An 8,198-nucleotide genomic window follows, 5' to 3' on the forward strand; every position below is an offset into this window, starting at 1 on the left:
GGGGGTAGAAAACCTTTTGTAGTGATAATCAAGGTGGGCCATTTCCAGCAGTTGACAAGAACGTCTGAGGAACGAGGGGAGGGGGGGGGAATAAACATGGGGAAATAGTTTTACTTTATGTAATGACCCATCCATTCCCAGTCTCTATTCAAGCCTAAGTTAATTGTATCTACTTTGCAAATTAATTCCAATTCAGCAGTCTCTCATTGGAGTCTGTTTTTGAAGTTTTTTTGTTGAAGAATAGCCACTCTTGGGTCTGTAATAGAGTTACCAGAGAGATTGAAGTGTTCTCTGACTGGTTTTTGAATGTTATAATTCTTGACGTCTGATTTGTGTCCATTTATTCTTTTATGTAGAGACTGTCCAGTTTGACCAATGTACATGGCAGAGGAGCATTGCTGACACATGATGGCATATATCACATTGGTAGATGCGCAGGTGAATGAGCCTCTGATAGTGTGGCTGATGTGAGTAGGCCCTATGATGGTGTCCCCTGAATAGATATGTGGACAGAGTTGGCAACGGGCTTTGTTGCAAGGATAGGTTCCTGGGTTAGTGGTTCTGTTGTGTAATGTGTGGTTGCTGGTGAGTATTTGCTTCAGGTTGGGGGTTATGGCATGGCAGTTAATGAAGAATGGATCTCAAGAACTATAGTGATGCCACTCACACTTTGGCCTCATTCGTGTGAAATTGTGCTAATTGTTCTGCTATATACATGTAGCAAGGGGTTCTTTCTGATCCATCAGAACGAGAGCTTAAGCTCTAGGGAAGCTTGCTAGCCAATGCACTATGGGAGCATTGTTTGCATCTGATGGCTCTTAGTGTGGTTTGAGTGATTCTTTACAACCTGGCTTTTCCTTTAACCATTTCTGGACAATGAAGTTCATAACCACTTACAGTGCATCAGGAATTCCTCTAGCACCTATGCCCTTTTACCTGCTGTTAGAAATATTATCCTAAGAAAACCTTCATGCATTTTCAATGCAATATTCGTCCTCTAATCAATTAAAGTGTTCAACTCAGCTTTTTTAAAAATAGTCCTATTCACTTCAGGACTAATTTAAAACAAATGCGAAGTGTTTAGACCAGACATTTTAAAAAGTGTGTGTAGACAAAAATGGCCCCCTCAAGAACTGAACTCACAACCCTGGGCTTAGCAGGCCAATGCTCAAACCACTGAGCTATCCTTCCACCCATTCATGTACTGACGAAGAGTGCAAGATCTCAAAGCACTTTACAGAGGAGGTCAGTGACATATCCACATTTTATACACCTCAAAGAGCTCATCTGGCTAATGGCCTGTTTCTCAAAACCAAGATTCACACTAAGTGAGTTATCAAATATGAGAAACTTTAGAAGAAAGGAGATTTTATAGGAAGTTAGAAAGCCTCGTTCTGGACAATTCCTCTGATAGAAATTATGTCAATATCTTTAACAGAGTAACTGTCATAGGTTAGGTGTTAAAGCAGGTTGGAGTGGATTTACAACCCGTAACAATGGATTTCCAAACACAGTATTACCTATATGAAGCAGGAAAAAAAAAAATCACAAGGCTTAAAAATCATGTAATCATGGGCAACAGCTCGTGGGTGCGCCAGGGCTGGAGCACCTATGGTGAAAAAATGATGGGTGCTGAGCACCCACCAGCAGTCCTCCTATCAACTTCCCCCATCCCCCCTAGTACCTCCCATCCACCGCGAACAGCTGTTTTGAGGCATACAGGAGGCTGGGAGGGGCAGAAGCGAGGATGTGGCGGGCTCGGGGGAGGGGGCGGAACTGTGCAGGAAGAGGGGGCGGGGTGGGAAGAAGCGGGGCCTTGGGGAAGGAGTGGAGTGGGGGGCAGGCACCTCCTGGCACTTTGGAAAGTTGGTGCTTGTGCATGCAATTTAAATAAAATTGTGTTTCTTTTTATTTAACTTCTGGTTTCTGAGTCTTTAGATTTCACATTTCTAAACTTTGTCCCACACTCATGAAGACTAGAAACTGAAAGCTGAGCTTCTGACATAGGAACATAGAATACCAGGGTTGGAAGGGACCTCAGGAGGTCATCTAGTCCAACCCCCTGCTCAAAGCAGGACCAATCCCCAATTTTTTTCCCCGGATCCCTAAATGGATTGAATTTACAACCCTGAGTTTAGCAGGCCAATAGCTCAAACCCTTGAGCTATCCCGTCTCCCCAAAAAATTAATATCAAGGAGAGTACTGAAGAGATGCCACTTAAATTTTTTGGGGAAAACAATCCTTTTCTTCACCTCACCAGGGATTTGAACCCTGGACCCTCAGATTAAAAGTCTGATGCTCTACCAACCAAGCTAGCCAGGCTCACCTAAATATCAAATTATTCCAGGAGCAAGGGTTTAACAAATATCATAAGCTTCACTATAAAGTGATAAGAGTCATACTGTCAGAGACCAAATGCCTGGCAATCTTTATCTACGTTACATAAAAACTGCATTAAGAGAACATTAAGGTAGCAAAGTCAAGCATTCAAAAGTCAGGAAGTGCCAGACTGGTTTGCTGGGGCTTCCTTGTGCACACACATTATGATACAGTCTTTAATTGTGTGATCACACTCTATTTTTTCCACAGGACCCTACCTCATTCAGTGCACAGGATGAATTACTTTTGTAGCAGCACATCCTGCCTGGTGTGACTCCTGGTTTGCTGCTGCCTCAGTTTCCCCTCACTCAGGTTAGAGCTCCCACCTTCCCATCTGGTTTTGTTGCAGCAGTGACTAACCCCTCCAGCTAAGCCAGTAAAGAAAAAAGTCACACCTTACAAGGGTGTTCAAGTCTAAAACAAACAAACAAAGTTATCCACGCCAGTCTCAAATTGGGCACAGCCTTCCTTCCTGGGAGTCTGATTTCTCTTTCAACTACATCTCAAGCTCCTGCAAGTCTCCCTTTGGCCCCTCCCACACTCTACCAACGAACAACTCCCAAGGCTTCCTACCCGACTTCTGTCTTATCTCCACTCCAGAAGGTCTCATTTAGTCACATGACTTGCTCATCCCATACAGACAGTTTTTCTCCCCCTGAGGAGAAGAGCTAAATATGTTATGTTTGGGTAGGACCCATCTCCCCTTAAAGGGCCTGTTAGGATCTAGATATTCAGGCCTGCCTGTAAAGGCCTATACTTTAAGAATTTAGGTATATGTTGCACCTTCGGACTTTGGATATTGTTGTTCTCTGTTCATGCAAAAAGGACCAGGGAAGTGGGAGAGTGAAGGAATAAGCTCTCTAACAGGGCCAGTCACCATGCGATAGTGCTCAGTTAATGAGCAGCTACTCAATATTTTGTTTTATCCTCATTGTTCAATATGTGACCCAAGGTTTCATTTACCACACACTATTCAAACCATGCTCTGAAAACAGAATTATTAGTTTCCTCTTGGGCTTTTTGGTGGCAGTCATCACTATACTATCAGAGTACTTCACAAACATTAGTGAATTTATCTTCAAAATACCCCTGTGAGGTTAGGTATTCTCAATCCCACTGTACAGATGGGAAGGGAGGCTCAGAAACTCAGATCCTCAAAATGTATGTAGGCACCTAACTGGCATTGAAATCAGTGGGCCAGATCAGGACCAGAGAGATTAGGAACAAAAGTATCCAACTAATTTTGGATGCCCGATCTGATACAAGGACCTGATTTTTCATAGTACTTTGCATTATATAGTGCTTTATATGTTCAAAGCACAGAGCCTATTGGCATTAGTTACAGCTGCAGGGCCCATTCTAGGGGTGGGAAAGCAAAGCATTTGCCCTGGGTGCCAACTTCCATGGGGCACCATACCACGATGCTGCTCAGCCTCTTTGCTTCACTGATTAGCAGGGGGCACAGAAAACATTCTGCCTTAGCTGTCAAGAAGCCAGGGCCATGACTGTGCAGATCAGTACTTCTGAAAATCAGACCCCAGAATCTCAAGCTGGGAACCTGGAAAATGAGGAACACTGGGATCACCTGTGAAAAGTTTGGTTTTAGCGACTTGTCCAGCATCACGTCGGAACTTTGTGAGAGAGGCTGGGATATAATCCAGCTCTCCATAGTGTTATTCAAATTCCTTAACCTTTCCCTTCAGTCCCATGCCTCACTCTCTACACACCTTCCAACTTCTGCTGCGAATGAGACAGGGCCTACAGACAAAACCCTTATTCACTGCACAACCCTGATTCATTCCCAGAGTAGTGCCATCCTGTGCATTGACTGGGACAGGGGTCCTGCGGAAAAAATAGCACGCAATCCTGTAAGACCATATCATAATTTGCCTCATCCTGTGTGTATGCATTAAAATTGTGCAATCACCCTTCATATAGCCATTTCCTAACTTCCAAGCGTTTGACTTTGCAACCTTACTGTTCTTTTAATGTACTTTTTTTTGCATGCAATATCTTATTTTTTTCAGTTTGCTTTTTTAAAAATCTAAGTTCCATCATATGGAACCATATTGACTCCCACTTGGGTCATCAGCAGGGTTCAGATATTTAGATCCACAGCACAGATGTCTGCTACTTAATCTAACAGAGTAGCTGATAGCACTAGTAGGTTGTCATCCTCTGGGTGAGCCAGCCAGTAGAGGGAGAGGAGGCACACATTTTACCAGTGAATTTCACAGGTATTTCCTGACAGTGGAAGAACGGTGAGACTCAGAAACCTCAGTTTCTATTTAATATTCTGAGGAGAGTTTTTGTTTTAATGGTTAGACTCTTCAGTCCCGTGTCTCCTTTCTGTCCCTGGCCCCTCCATCCTATCCTTGTTCTCTAGTCCCAATCTCCCTCCAACCCATTGGCTTAAACCAGTCTCAGCCCCACCATCCCCTCAGCTCCATATTCCAGTGCCAGTCCCCACATGTCCCCAGCTCTACATCCAAGTCCCCCCTACCCTCCCAGCTCTTCATCCTCATCTCAGTCCCTTTACCCCAGCTCATTATCCCAATTTCCCCTGCCCCAGAGTCCCCATCCCAGTCTCCTCCCCTCATCACAGTCTGTCCTGCCTCCTCAACTTCACATCCTTCAATCTAGTCCCGCAATGGGCCTCCTCAACTTCACATCCCAATGTCTGGCCAATCCCTGGATTTTATATCCCAGTCCCACCCCCTCATCCCAGTCTTCTCCCCACTCCTTCAGCTTCTGGCTCCAATTTCCCCCATCACCATGCCACCAGGCCTGGCTCCTCAGCCATCTACTTCCCATTCAGACAACTTCCTCCTTTTCCTCTAGCTGCCCGAGTGCTAGCATGGAGAGCATTGGGAGCACAGAAGAGAATCTCTGCTCAGTTTCTGGGCTCTCAGCTGCTCAGTGGAGTACTTGCAGGGAAAATCCTGCTCAGCGTCTCCACCCCTAGCTCGGCACACACTCAGCCCAGTTGGCACATAGAACCCTTGAGGGGATGGATTATGCTCCGTGCAGACAGCATCAAAGACTTTAGCTGCCAAATTCTAACAACTGTCAACTAACTATGTGCAAACTGAGATTTTTCAGAGGATTGTGATTTGGGCAGATCTTCACAGTGATGACAAAAGACATCCTTGGCACCCAGGTGATGCAGCTGCCAAATTTCAAGTCCCTGCTCCAAAGCATGGAGCTAGAAATGCTCAACAAAACAGTGGTTAAAAAAAAAAAAGACTTGAACACAGGTAAAAAAGTTTTTTCTCTAACCTAATCCTGAGAAATGGCTGAACCATTTTTGCTGTGATTTAGCCCAAAAAAATTCACCCAGCATGGAAACTGTCAGCCCAAACAGTTACGGTTTGACAGTAGTATAAGCAAATTAAAACAGGATCCTGTGATGGAAAGTATCAGCCTCTCTTAACTCTAGGTGCTAGCACCTGCACCACCTATAGTCATAACCTATCAACAAGATGCACCAAAAGAATTTTAATTAGAGGATTACTTCCTGGCACAGAATCTGGGGAGTCATCTGGATTGTCTTTCCCCAGGAACCGGGACTGGATGGAGTCACAAGGGGTCTTCTTGCCCACCCTGTTGGAAAAGGCAGCCCGAAGGGGAGCTAAGGCATTTCACTGGGTGAGAGAAGAGGAGCAGTGTAGGTCAGAGGGCCCGTGCAGCAGAGTACATGGGGATTGGGATCATAGGCTCTGATCTAGTCCCACCCCACATTTCAATGAAGAACTTGTTTCTATTGTAAAAAGAAGTGTTCGTTTCTGAGGAGAGGTGCCTCTCCCTGTGTTACTTTTCAGGAATGCAGCTTTCTTTTCAAACCACTTAACTCCTTGGCACAAGCAACCCTAGGCTGCATTGTTGTCCTGAAAGCCACATGCACTGAAAATCCTCAAGCATGCTCCCCACCAAACATTCTTCTGGAAGGACACACATCAAATGGGCATGGCAAAAGAAACATCTGTCTATATGCAGTGAGCCAGACCCCACCGAACCTCCCTCCTACCCCTCCTTTTTCGGTTGTTTTGTGCTGCTCGGGAATGGCAAAGCAGCTGGAGAGCCTCCAGGTATGGAGTGTATGTGGGGTGGAGGAGACTTCAGATGGAATAAAGACACTTTCGACAGCTCTTTGTCAGCCTCTGCTGTCCCTGCCTTCCCATTGAGGGGTTTTATTAGTTGTGGGCTAGGGACAAGGGCACTGCCAGAGCAACGTGCGCTCCAGCAATTTCTAGCCAGAATAACTTAGATCTCTCCCCTGAGGCTGCCCTAAATTACAGCAGGAGCTAAACCAGCCCAAGGATCAGGGGGTTGAAAGATGGCTTAGAGCTACTGTTCTCCTCCTTCCTTGGCTTTTGTACCATGCTCAGCTCAGCCAGACCCAAGCATCTGGCCCAATACATCTAGCAGCACATATAGCTAGAGGTACATAACGAGTAGCTGAAAAGATAGAGTCAGCTCCTCTCCAAAGTTCTTCAGATACAGTTACTGCCAGATCTCCAACATCCTGCTGCATGCTTGCTCTCTATAGAAGCCATCATCCTGGCACAGCAGAGAGCAGATTGCTGTAATGACGTGGCTGAGAGAAGCTGTCAGCACCCAGCTTTCTGCCTCATGATTTTAAGTCTACCACCTGGGGATCGAAGCAATTCTACATGCATGTAGAAGGCCATTGTCAATACCATGCTCCATGACTGCCATAAGCCAGTTTGTATGGAACAAGCATTGTGCAGTGCCTAAAGGTTACACCATATTCTGCCCTGGGCACTATTATGAGGAGGAGCCAGGAGTCGAGGCAATAATTTTCACCTTGCTTGACCAGAGTTTAATTCGGACTCATTGAAATTATCTCAACTTAGTCTCAATGGAAACCACAACATCTGCTAGAGTGCTCAAGAGACAGGCGAGAAATCAGACCAGAGTATATTGTGGGAAGCCTAAATAGCCCCTGGACTCTACCTGACTCCAGTCAGCATAAACGCTTTTCTATGTCCTAGCATGTATTCTATTCACCCCAAGGGAAATAGCCACAGGTTATCCAAACCATTGAGGGGTGCTCTGATCCAGGGACTGACAAAGACCCCTGCACATATAAGGCAAACATAAGAGATTGGCAGTGAAGCTGTGGTCTGACAGGGACCGAAGGGATTAGAGGTAACTGAGGCTAACCCCTGAAAGGGAGAGGCACTCTTGAGAGGCAGCTTCCAGGCTGGTTTAAGCTGCTATCAGAAGCTCAGAGGAAAGGCTACCTACTCTTGCTTGTGTCACTGCTTAAGAAGGCTGGAACCTAGAAGGCTCAGGAGGCATCTGTTGCTACCATTTCACTATTAACGCCTAGGCCATTGGTTTCTGTTAGGGAAGCCAGCACATAAAGGGAAACCAAATTGGAGCAAGTAGCTGGGAACCAAGGAAGCTAGGTAGCCCCTACATATAAGGTATAGAACAGGCAAGGAAGGTGCACTTAGCCAGCTAACGGTCGTCATTGTAGGAGAGCACCACCCAAAAGTGAGAAACAGGCATGAGTGGGGATAGACACAAACCGCAAGCCTGGCAATAGGCAGCACATCCATGTGGCCCTGGCTTCATCTGAGGGAAGAGACTGCTGAGATGAGAAGCTGGGGCTGGAGCATCTGGTCTCACCACTGGCAGAGAGCAACCATCCAGAAATAGGGAGCAGCCCTGCAACCAGTAGGTCAGGTTTGAACATGCTAAGAAGGAAGTTGGATACATGTCTCATTCAAATGTGTCCTCCAAGCCTGGGTGGCATAGCTGAGAGAAGGAATTGTTCTGCAGAGGCTTTA

At 45.8% G+C, this 8,198-nt stretch overlaps 1 non-coding gene across 1 annotated transcript; it reads right to left on the reverse strand.

Moving 5' to 3' along the window:
- Positions 1-2,249: 2,249 nt before the first annotated feature.
- On the reverse strand, positions 2,250-2,322 carry TRNAK-UUU. Its single transcript has one exon. It is a non-coding gene; the product is annotated as a tRNA-Lys (tRNA).
- Positions 2,323-8,198: the final 5,876 nt, after the last annotated feature.

This window comes from Dermochelys coriacea, chromosome 9, assembly GCF_009764565.3.
Source record: "Dermochelys coriacea isolate rDerCor1 chromosome 9, rDerCor1.pri.v4, whole genome shotgun sequence".
NCBI classification, from domain to species: Eukaryota; Metazoa; Chordata; order Testudines; family Dermochelyidae; genus Dermochelys; species Dermochelys coriacea.